General features: G+C 38.7%; 1 protein-coding gene across 1 annotated transcript in view; it reads left to right on the top strand.

The window, feature by feature from the left end:
- Positions 1-1,572: 1,572 nt before the first annotated feature.
- Positions 1,573-12,599, top strand: part of LPAR1 (lysophosphatidic acid receptor 1) — a 195,259-nt gene continuing 184,232 nt past the window's right edge. The window contains exon 1 of the mRNA XM_015568774.1: positions 1,573-1,638. The gene's annotated coding sequence lies outside the window, so the exon portion shown is untranslated. The remainder of the gene's footprint in view (positions 1,639-12,599) is intronic.

Below are 12,599 nucleotides of genomic sequence, written 5' to 3'. Positions count from 1 at the left end.
TTTATGTTGTTCATTATATTCCATAAATGAGTGAGATCATGTGATATTTATCTTTCTATGACTGGCTTATTTAACTTAGCATAATGCTCTCCAGTTCCATCCATGCTGTTGCAAATGGTAGAAGCGCCTTCTTTTTTATAGCAGCATAGTATTCCATTGTGTAGATGTACCACAGTTTTTTAAGCCACTCTTCTGCTGTTGGGCACTTAGGCTGTTTCCAAATCTTAGCTATTGTAAATTGTGCTGCTATGAACATAGGGGTGTATATATCCTTTCTGATTGGTGTTTCTGATTTCTTGGGATATGAAAGCCTACAATCTTAACTCTTATGTTATATTGCCTTAAATTTTATGTGTTTGGATAGCAGATTGTAAGGACTTTAAAAATATTTGGCTAGAAAATAGAGTGATGATCCTACATCTAGAAAACCATTCCATTCCTCCCAAGGCAAAAAAATTCTATCTTAAAAGAATCTCATCTGATATTTGGACTACTGAATATGGGAAAGAATGGAGTGTTTGTTTTTTTCCCATGAAATACTTTTTTACCATAGATTTTAGAAGCTGGCTCAAAGAGAAGGGGAAATTGGTTTCAAAGCTTTATTTTTCTATTTTCCATATATTACTTTTGAACACAATCTTTTGCTGATTCAAAATCATAAGCAAGTTTTTTAGTTTTTCAAGATCTAGAGTCAGCTTTTGAAAGTCTGGGCAAAGTCTACACTGGAATAATAATTATTCTTTGGAAAGTTATGTATGCCTACCCACAATAAGAAACATGTGACAAGGTATTTAGCTATGGTTTTAATCCACGTGAACTGGGAAGGACTTTCAAGTTAAATAAATCTTCTCTGTGTGACAAAAACAGGCTTCAGTGCTCTATTGCTAATGTCAACAGTGAAATTTGAGACCAGAAGTGCTAATGAGGGTGGAAAAATTAGAAATTTTTAACATTAACCTCTTATTTCTCTCTCTTTCTGGTCTGCAGAGTTAACAGCCTGATTAGTGGAATTTTCTTTGGTAGTGCTAAATGTATTTCCAGTTTTGAGAACGCTATATTGCTAATCGCAGAAAACCAATCCCTTACTTGGAAAAAGTATAGTTAGTTACCCACAAATAAGGCTATTTTCTCCCTTTAGAAGACCACCAAATGCCTAAAGTAAGAAATCTCCTGTTTCCTGGACCAGTTAATACCAACTTGTGTTGGATTGTTGATACCAGATGTTACTTCCACGATGCCAGAGTGGTGGTATATTTATTACCTCTCAAATAACTTTGGCACGAGTCAAACACAAATTAAAAATAAAAATCAAGTACACTAATGTCCCATTTATCCAGCATGACTGGGAGTTGAGATCTTCTATTAAATAGAGTCCCACCCCCTACCCCTGAAATTTTATCACTTTAAATACAGGATTTAAACAGCTTGTGTCAAGATTTTATAATTATCTTTTCCAAAATATATGATTTATCTGTCACCTTAAAAAGAAGGTAGCCTTATGGTCATAATCTCAGAGTGTAGATTTATACAATGATTGCCTTATGCTCCCTTGTATTCGACTGTTGCAGGAGAGTCACGGTGGAGGTGTGAGGAACTGTTAAGTGGTGAAGGGCTGTGCTAAGGCTGAATGAAACCACAGTAAGTCAGTTAAGTTCTTGCAAAGGCTTCTGGAAATTCTGTGTGTAAATGTGTGGGGATGTGCACCCTCTAGCACTATCCTCGTAGTTGTTTGCTTTTAATCTTCTGTGGCTGGAATACCTAACCCTGAATTTGTGGCTCTGAGAGAACCTGCTAAGGTCCTTGTGTGTAAGCTTGGGCTTTGTGACATCGGCTTAGGTCGTGTGGTTGCTCCCGTTGTAGATACCCGAGGCTGCCTGATTACTCCCCTCTAGGTAAGCAGGCAGTTTCCCTGATGTTATGCTTATTTTGAAAACTATTAAGTGATTTCACAACTCTCTGTCTTACTTCTGCTATAGACCCTACTTCATAGATGATACTGCCATCTATTCCAGTCCCCCCCCATCAGACACCCTGGTTGGAGCATGAAGCTGTGTGGTACATGATTTTAAAGTCAGGTACCTTTGGGAATGACTCTCTGCTCCCCAACCTGATAATTGCATACTCATAGGCACAGTAATTTATTTATCTCACCTATCCATTTATTTAGCAGATATTTATCGAATACCTGATATGTGCCAGGCAATGTTCTGGGCCCTTGGGGTAGAGTTTTTGGAGACCATAGCTTAGTTGGGAGAGTTAGGCAACAGACAAGCAAGTAAATGTATGGAATGTCAAATGGTGGTGGTGCAAAGCATGTGGAGGACAGAGAGTATGAGCGATGCAGATGGGCTCGGGATGTTTATGAAACCTCTTTCAGTGGATGCTGGGGAGGAAAGCCTGATAGGATTGCATTCAAGAGGGAATGGGAAGAATGGGAAATGAGCCACCATGTTTAGTCAAGGTTTTATAGACATTCTCAGTTGAGGAAGGCAGAGATGTGTTCTGGTAGCTGGGAGGGAATGGGAGGTCAATTGAGGGTTTTATTTTAAGATCTAGCATTTTTGTATGCGGATGTGAATGACTTAGAGAGGGAAATTGAAGATGCAGGGGAGAGAGGAAACAATTGCTGAAGCAGTGTTCTTGAGTTGGCAGGAGAGCTGAGATCTTCCACACAAGTGAAGGGCTTGGCCTCAGCTCAGAGGCCAAGAGTTTACCCAGAGCCACAGGAGGGATGGTGGAGAATAAGGCACACATACCAATCTTTCTTTTTCTATTCTGTTTTCTCAGTGGAAAAGAAAGCAGGCTCATCATCTGAGAGAGAAGATGGGGAGGAAGTGTTGGAGGTTTGAGGAGAGAGAAAAAGGTGCAAACTAGTCATTTTAGAGAATAGGCGAATGAATGAGCTATAGAAATATAGTTGAATTGCCTGGAGGCTGTAAGGGACCATTTGAGAAGAGTGAGCGTCATTATAGATCAGTTATTTTCTTTGTATGCAACATACTCCCCCTCACATCCCCTTCATAATTTCTTTCGCTTGTTCTTCCTCCCTTAGGAAAGTAAATTAGTGGTTTTCTCTTTTGAATTTCCAGAACAGCTTACACACACCTTTATTATTGCACTCTTCAACAGCCCACACTCATGTCTTTACATTTCTGCCTCCATCCTCACCCCTACTCTGTATGAATCTGTTCCTAGGCCCTAGTTACAATATCTTCATATTATAGATTTTTAGGTCAATGTTTTCTAAATGGAGGAAGGAAGGAAAAAATAAAAATTCTTCTTATATCCATATTTACACTCCTTCTAGATGTCCTATTCAGCATTCAAAGGTTAAAAAGCAAATAACCCGTTACTTTCTGCATCTAGAGATGGAATCACAGTGATTTTTCTTGGAGATTCTATTTAATTTCTGAATATTTGTTATTTTTCTTCTGGTCTGTCTTAACAATGAAGAATATTTCTTGGCATCCTCTTAACAAGACAAAGTCAAAAAAAGATTTATTTTCTAACAACTGTTTTCCTTCCAGATAATAGCAAATTACACAAAACATTTCTAGGTTAACCAAGGCAACTGAGAAATTTTGACTTTGACCACGGCTGAGGCAATTTGCTGTGGAGGTGGCTGGAGGCACACAGAGGTTCCTGAAGCCAGTGGGGGGCTGTAATTGATTTCAGATGTGCTCTGAATAACACTGAAGATGAACGTCCCAGAGGTAGATTATTGGAGAGCTCTTTAGCTGTTTCTAATAAAATTTTTCTTAAAAATTCCAAGATATTTTTTTTCCAACAGATGCATATAATAATTCTAGCATGAAGTAGTGGTTCTGAATGAAAACTACACGTTTGTTAATAATTTTTCATTTCCCCCTAATTATGAAAGCACTTCATGGTCTTGGTAGAAAAATTGAAAATTATGGATCACTATAAAGAACAAAAGAAAAAGAATCAGTGGATATTTACATATATATATTTGTCTAGTTGAGATCATACAGAATGCAGTTGTGTATATTAATTTTTAATGTGAGAATATAGCCTGAGCTTTTCTCTCATCATTACAATTTTGTCAAGGAATGAATTCAATAGTCTTATAATATTGTATAGCAGTGTTGTTATTTTTTCAGTTTTCCATGTAGACTCAGGGATGCTTAGCAGTGTCTTGGGGGCCACCCCAGGGCTTGGGGGGAGCAGGAATTGGGAGAGAGGCCATTGAGTGGATCAGGCTCTAAGCTCCCCTTGCACTTTTCAAATAGCAGCTCCACATTTAACTAATTTATATGTTGGATTTTTGCATAAAATCCTCCTTGAAGAAGGCTTCCCAAACATATTAAAGTCAACTACTGGCAAGTCATATATTATTTAACCATTGTGTATTTGTTGCATATCCAGTTTTTCTATAGTTCAAGTACTATTATGGATAACTTTGTATTTACTATATATATAATATATGTATATATATATATAATTATATAATAAGATGTAATGTCTATAATAATAAAAGTGTAATATGCTAATTAGACTGGGCATCCTTTCGGACGACCTTCCAGATGTCCTTTTGGATGATCTTCCGGATGAAGCTGGGGCTGTGAGGGACGTCTGGGTCCCAGGTGCCTGCTGGCGGCCAGAGGGAAGCCTGGGTCCTGGGTGTCAGAGGGAAGCCGGTGCCGGCAGCTGGGGGAAGGAAGGCCTACTCCTGCATGGATTTTGTGCATTGGGCCTCTAGTATTAAATATAATTATATAAAATATATTAACCTATTTTGCATTTATGAAATATATGAATGTATGATTTTTCATCTGGGTTATATGACTAGATGCAGACCCAGATACTGGGTCAAGTATAGACAGAGCTATGTTGTGCTATGTAAATATGGCATGGAGAATGGTTGTACAACTTCAACTCCTAATAGCAGTGTAGGAAAGGACCTATCTCATAGCAGACAAATTACCTTTTTTGGTATTATTTTCCATTTGTTGGTTGAAAAGTAACACAGTACTGTTATTGTATTGAGACTAAACTTTTACTCAATGAATATTTTTTGCTAATATTTCTATCGGAGCATTAGTGTTTTTTCAGTGGATTTTAAGATTTATAAGTATGCTCTGTACATTAAGGGTATTAATCTTTATCTTATTTGTTGCTATTTTGCCAGTTTGTCACTTAAGTGTTTTGACATTTAAAAATATCATTTAACATGTTTTATGGAGACTATCAATTATTTGTTTTATGACTCTTTCCATAGCTTTTATACTTGGAAAAATCTCTTTCTATTTACTTAGACATTCACCTATAGTTTCTGCTAGTCCAATAGTTTTATTTTAAAAAATTAACATTAATTCAAAATAGTTTTCTTTGGGGTTAAGACATGTTTTGTTTTGATTATATACCTACTTTTTATGTTATTTTCAGTAACCCATGCCAGCCTTATTGAATTATTAATGTTTGAAAATGCAATTGTATTTATATATCCATCTTTTATACAACCACTTAGCTAAGCTATAGTATTTGCTCTGATAGTTTATTTGAAGAGTTTCTTGGAGTTTCTAAATGGGAAAATATCATCAGGAAATAGTTATTGTTTTGTTTCTTCCTCTCCAACATGTATACCACTTATCTCTTTCCTTACCCCTCTGGCCAGGGCATCTGGTACAATGTTGAATAGAAGTAGTGATTGTGCATGTCCTTATCACGTTCCAGCTTCGAAAGGAATGCATCAGCTTCTCACAATTTGGGGTGATTGTTGTAGACTTCCTGTAGATTCTGTTTATCACATTAAAGAAGTCCACTTTGTTTTGCTAAGAGTTCTTTAAAATCATGAATTATTTTTCAATAAAAATTTTTTCTCACCTGTTGAAATGCTTTTTAAAAAAATGTTTTTCCTCATTTATTTTGTTAAAGTTGATTGAATCACACTAATTGGGATTTCAGATGTAAATTCATCTGAAACTGGGCACTGTATTTATTTTATACATTGCTGGATTGAATTGGATAATATTTTATTCAGGTACTTTTCAATTTATATTTTTAAATAAGACCGGCTTATTTTCCTTTCTTTTAGTACTCCAGTATGCTTTTGGAATCAAGGTTATATAAGCATTATAAAATGAGTTGGGAAACATTTCTTATTTTCCTGTTCCCTGGAAGAGAATATTTGGTAGAATTAGCCTGCAAAACCAACTGGGCGCGCGCGTGTGTGTGTATGTGTGTGTGTGTGTGTGTGTGTGTGTGTGTGTGTGTGTGACAATAATAAACTTCATTGTGGTAGGTTGTTTGCAGAGGCGGATATAAGCAATGGCATGAGATGACTCCACTCCTGTGTAGACATGAAAATCCTCCAATCAAGAGTTTGAGTCTATTTACCTTTTTAAAAATCTGGGCTGGCATACCTTTTCATGACCAACAGAATGCCGCTCTAGTTGTGCTTGCTAGGTGTGGGCCTAAAAGGCTGGGAAGCTTCCATTTTGGTTCTCTTGAGATCAGTCACCATGTAAAGAAACTCATGCTAGATTACTGACGGGGGGAGAGAGAGAGAGAGAGAGAGAGAGAGAGAGAGAGAGAGAGAGAGAGAGAGAGATCCAGCTAATCCAAGTCCAATCCTGCCACCCAGATGAAACACTAGACACATGATCAAGGCCACCTTGGATCCTTCAGCCCCCGGTGAGCTGCCGTAGCCAACACAGTGTGACCTAGAAATAAGCCGTCTATTCTGTGCCTGAAATTCTACCAACATTTCAGAATCATCAAAAGCAATAAATGATATTTGTACTACATTCTCATGTTATACTTGGGACTAGTTCTCTCTCTTACTTAGTGTGATTGGTATCATCTGGTTTCTTTTTTGCCCATCTCTCACATTATTTTTAATATTGTTTCATCACATATTTCAATCTGGTAATGCAATTCCCCTTTCTTATTCTTGTTTTTCAAAATATTGTAGCTATTCTCATCTGTTGGTTTTTTTTTTAATTTCAGTTAAACTGCAGACTATTTCTGTCAATTTTTTAAACCTTTTGGAATTTTCATTAGTGTTGCATTACATTTATGAATTAGTTCAGGAAGAATCGTTTCATGATTACCTTTACAACCTAAATCATGATTTGTCTTTTCAGCATATCTTCAAATATTTATACATTTCTTAGTGATTTTTATAGTCTTTACATATTTTATTTAATCCTCCATTCACTCGTTCATTTATCACTAATTCAGAGGGCACATTTCTTATTTTGCAGCCGACCGCTAGCAAGTGTACAGGACTTTACAGAATGTGTTTTGTATATTAATTCTGTCACCTGATATTATTTTTTCTCGACTTCACACTCTTTTTCTATTTATTTTTACTTCATCGTGGTTCTGATGTATTAGGGCCACCTGGAGCCACACTGTCTGTGTACATTATGGCCAACCTTTTCCAACCCCGGCTTGCTTGGTCATTGGACGCAGACAGTCCCGAGAAAGGTAGGACGGCGGGCAAAGCAGTTCTAGGCAGATGAGTGTGCCCCCGAAGTTGCTGTCAGCTGGAGGTTCATTGCTGGCCACGTTCCTCTTAGCTGAGCAGCAAGTTCAATCTTGAAGGAGAACCTGGGGTGGTGTATTGCTGTGCTCGCCACAGCCTGGCTCTGAGAAACTTGGGAAAGTCATGTCCTTGGCCCGGCCAAATGGGGGTGTACGACGTGGGTCTCTGTAATATCTGCTGCTTCTCGCCGGTTCGGGGAATTCTCTGTTTCTCTCAGCCACAGCTCTCCCTCTTTTCCCTGATGGGTGTTTATTTAACTTGCTTTAAAGTCACTGGAGAAGCTTGACTTACAGCTTTGAAGTACAGAGTGACGGCAAGCCCCTCAGCGTGGAGCTGTTCGCACATAAGCCACAGCAAGGCCCAGCCCTGACAGAGCCAGAGGCCGCATTCTGGGCCCTGGAAGGAGGTCCCAATGTAATTGTGTTCATAGCTTTCCATTTAATTGAAACCTCTTGGTTTGCCGCTACCCTTGTTTTCTCTCTCTATGTTGGTTTCGTGGCTTGCAGATTTACATGCAGTTCAAACTCCCAGGCTTTCTGTAAGGAAATAGACCCAACACGTCATTAGTGCCTAGTTGGCTGCCGTTTCCACTTCTTTCCATCTAGAACAGTGGTTCTCAACCTTCCTAATGCCGCGACCCTTTAATACAGTTCCTCATGTTGTGGTGACCCCCAACCATAAAATTATTTTCGTTGCTACTTCATAACTGTAATTTTGCTACTGTGATGAATCGTCATGTAAATATCTGATATGCAGGATGTATTTTCATTGTTACAAAGTGAACATCATTAAAGCATAGTGATTAATCACAAAAACAATATGTAATTATATATGTCTTTTCCAATGGTCTTAGGCGACCCCTGTGAAAGGGTCATTCGACCCCCAAGGGGTCGCGACCCACAGGTTGAGAACCGCTGATCTAGAAGCTGATGTCTCTGATATTTTCAATGGGCCCTTTTATCCTTGGAGCAACCTAATCAAGTCCAGCTGATGCATCATTTGAAAAAAGTCCATAAGCAAAACAAAATTATTTTTCTCTTTTTACATTACCTGTTTCTCCAATCATCTCAGTTAAATTCTCCTTAGGACTGTATTCTAATGAGAGGAAGACAACTTTAGAAATGGAGGGTGGAGTAGCAGAATCCCAAGTATTTTTTTTATGAAAAGAAATTGTGTAATTCAACAGAGTGATATACATTGAGTTTCCAAAGAAATATCTAGTTAACATCTATTTACACTAGAAATACTGTGAGCAACTAATTTAAAACAGTAATTTGTGATCAAGAGGTTTTAAACACCCCTAGGCAATGGCAACTGCTTAATTTATCAGTGCCTGCTTAGATGTGGTGCTACCAGCTTCACCCTAAAAACTCTGTGTGACATGTCCTTTCCCATTATTCCATTGGGGCAGCGATCTTCAACCAATATTCCAGAAGGATTTTTAAAATCTGAGATACCTGACTATTTACCAATCAGGGGCTCTGACCTTTTTTCCCTTAAATCAGTGGTCGGCAAACTCATTAGTCAACAGAGCCAAATATCAACAGTACTTCTTCAAAATAGACTCGCCCAGGCCGAAAACCGACTTCTGCGCATGGGCCATGAAGTTTCAATGGCACTGTACGTGTGCCCGCACGTGGTATTTTGTGGAAAAACGACACTCAAGCTTGCGAGCCGCAGTTTGCCGACCACTGCATTAGACTGTCAAATAAAATAATGAAAATAGCCAACACAATAGCCATTCAGTGTGAATGACTCAAAATTATGCCTACTTTTTTGTTCGACCAGCAAAAATATATATTTTTTGGTGTGCCGCAGAACTTTAGCAATTAGCTTACGTTGTCATGAGATGAAAACATTTAAAAATCATGGCATTAGGGGATTACTGGTATATATATAAGCCTAAATCAATAAGGACCCTAGAGGCTATGGATAACAGGAGACCATGTTCCAGAGGACAGAAGGAAATTCCACCAGCTGCAGTGACCTAGAAATTGTGTTGAAGCTAAAAGATCCTGACCTACACATGCTCTGCAAATAATGCCATAGAACATGGCAGGTGGGAAATAAGGCAGAACGAGATCTTGACTCACCTCCACTCTCTGGCCTTAGCTTTGAGAGAGGGGAAGGGAGAAGGAGAGAGAGGAACATGGATGTGAGAGAGAATCATTGATCGGCTGCCTCCTGCACGCCCCACACCGGGGATTGAGCCCACAACTCAGGAATGTGCCCTGACCTGGAATCAAACCCAGGACCTTTCAGTCCGCAGGCCGATGCTCTATCCACTGAACCAAACCAGTTAGGGCTTGATGTTTTTGAAGGCCTATTTCTATTACAAATGTCTATGATTGAATATTAATAATTGTAGTAATATATTGACTGGTACTCTATGTTTTAAGTATTAAATAAAAATATTGTTTTAAGGTAGAACTGTAGTCGTTTGTTTTGTTAATAAGCAGAAAAAGGGAGATGTAAAGGGACGGAGCTAGGAATCTAATCCAATATATAGGACTCCACTACCCAGGCTTCCATTCTTCCAGCATAGTACTTTACCACATTAACATGTGCAAGTCCCTTTCAGAGGCATTGCGGTCTTTGCTTAGCTGTCAGCATCCTATAAATTTTAGCTGATTTTCTTTTAAAAACAATACTTACTTTTGCCCAGCCTGTGCAGCTCAGTGATTGAGCCTCAACCTATGAACCAGTTCAATTCCTGGTCAGGGCACATGCCTGGGTTGCCGGCTGGATCCCCAGTAGGGGGCGTGTAGGAGGCAGCTGATCAATAATTCTTTCTCATCATTGATGTTTCTATCTCTCCCTCTCCCTTCCTCTCTGGAATCAATAAAAAAATATATATTTTTTAAAAATGCTTATTTTTAAGAATGGAAACACAATCTCAAATTTAATCACTATCCTAGGAAAACTATTAAGTTTTGCTGGATCAATAGTAAAAATACTTATTATACTGTCAGTAATAGGGAATGTTTGCAAGCATCTCATTTCTTAAAAACTGTTTTCACATATCCATATTTGAAACATGAAATTGAAGTTTATAAAACAGCATGTATTTCTGATCCTACTTTTGTTATAAAATATGTATGTTTTCACAAATATATGCTAGTATATGGTTAGTCAAATGATAAGTGTATATTCCCAAATGTACACTGGTGAGTTTATGGGTAAGTTGAATTATTTTGAAATAGCTCTTTATTAAAAAATACAGTATTTATGTATTATTTTTATAATCATTGCACTTAGTATTTTTTACATTTTTGAAGCAACCTAAAGAGAATTAAAGGCAAAGACAGACCAGACATCTTAAAGTGGTTAATATATTTAAAGAACCTATGTAATTTTATCAGAAACATATAGGAAACCTATAGTGGAATGGTAAAAAATTATGACATTTGATCCTCACAATAACCTAAAGTAGATCAGATCAGACTTTTAATTTTTTTTTTTTTAACAGATGGGGAAACTACAATTTGGAGAAGTTTGAGTGGTTTTTCCCAAACTCAAACAATTAATAACTTATAAAGCCAGAACTTAAATTAACATTTTCTGAATATGAACAGGCAGCTTTAGACTCCCGTTTTCTAAGGACAATCAGAGCCAAATAAAACAGCTGCAGTCCTTCGTAGTCAGAAAAATGAGGCGAAAATGCCCTGGAGAAAAATGAAGTCAGAACTTGGAAAATCAAGAAGAGCTGGGAAACTTCCCCCACCCCCAGGTTGCCGGCTGCCGACGGGTGTGCACTTTTGCAATGGAACCAGAGGTGTGAGGACACCCTGAAAACCAGGGGTGTGGTGCCTTTGGAAAGAACCGTGCCAGCTGGCCCACGGCCTCCCACGCTGGAGGGCCAGCCTGTGCCGGGCGCGCTCCACAGCCACGATGTGCTAGCGTGGCTTCAGCGCCAGGCCTTCTCCTGACTCACATAAACACGGCCCCAGTGTGCAGCTCCGGAGCCAAGTCCCCATTCCCCAGCACACATTTCTGTTGAAATTGTTACTTCAAATCCGGTTGCTTAAAATGGCTCACTGTGCGTTACGGACTTTCATTACTCTCTGGTGTTCAGGTAGCAGCTCCCCTAAGGAGCCCTCCTGCTGAGGAGGGAGTGGCGCTCGGCTAGATCAGGTAGGAGTCCCGGGGTTTCCTCGGGTTCTCACGGACCGTGCTGTGTTGGACAAGCAGCTCGGCTTAGCTCCCACCCTCACCAATCACAAAATAGATCCAAATACTCCAGGTGATCCAGGTGGAGATCCGCTGGGGAGGGTCCAGGGGGCGAACCAGGGAAGTCCTCAGCCAGAATGGGTTGTGTAGAGGGAGATTATGCTTTTTCATGAAGTTTGGATTTGGGCTGAGAAGAGAGCAAAATGACAAACTATGACATTTTGGTGGAGATTTTAAGATGGTTACAGTCAGAGTTGGTCACAGGAGAGATAGAAGGAAGCGGAGAAACAGAGTAATTTTTAAATAAAGAATATAGTCTCTGGTGTCTTAGTAAAGGTGACAGAAGAATATACATCTACTAGAGTGTTTATTTTGTTTTGGGGCTGTTCAGCATCCATTTCAGTTTCTTTGGGTAACAGCACCTGAGTTTCCATTTGGAAATGATATTTCTCCCCCAGAATACAGACTGATGGTCAAGGAAGGCCAGTTGGAAATTCTCTGCCTGAAATTTGAATTATGAGCAAAATGATGAAAGGCTGTTAATTATCGGAGTTGACTCATTACAGCATCAGTCCCTGGGGCAACACTGTATTTCCTTCTACTTAAACTCTCTGGAGTTCTTATGTTTCATGCCCGGAGTCCAAGCTTTGCTTCGATACTGTGAGCTTTTTATTTTTTATTTTTTTATTTTTATTTTTTTATCCTTCCAATAAATTCCCTGTTTGCTTAACCCCTTCCCCGGCAGAAACGTGTATACTCGTTTTCACAAAATGTTCTTTTTCAGTCGTCGACGAGTATACTAAGAAAATATGGTAAAAAAATATGGTTTATAGGAAGACGAGTTACAAACTGTTTTCATAACCAGCATCAAAAATACTATATAGAACCAAAATAAAAAAATTAGTCTGAAAAAGAAACG

The sequence above is a fragment of the Myotis davidii genome, unplaced genomic scaffold (assembly GCF_000327345.1).
Source record: "Myotis davidii unplaced genomic scaffold, ASM32734v1 scaffold64, whole genome shotgun sequence".
NCBI lineage: Eukaryota > Metazoa > Chordata > Mammalia > Chiroptera > Vespertilionidae > Myotis > Myotis davidii.
This window is presented reverse-complemented; position numbering and strand designations above follow the sequence as displayed.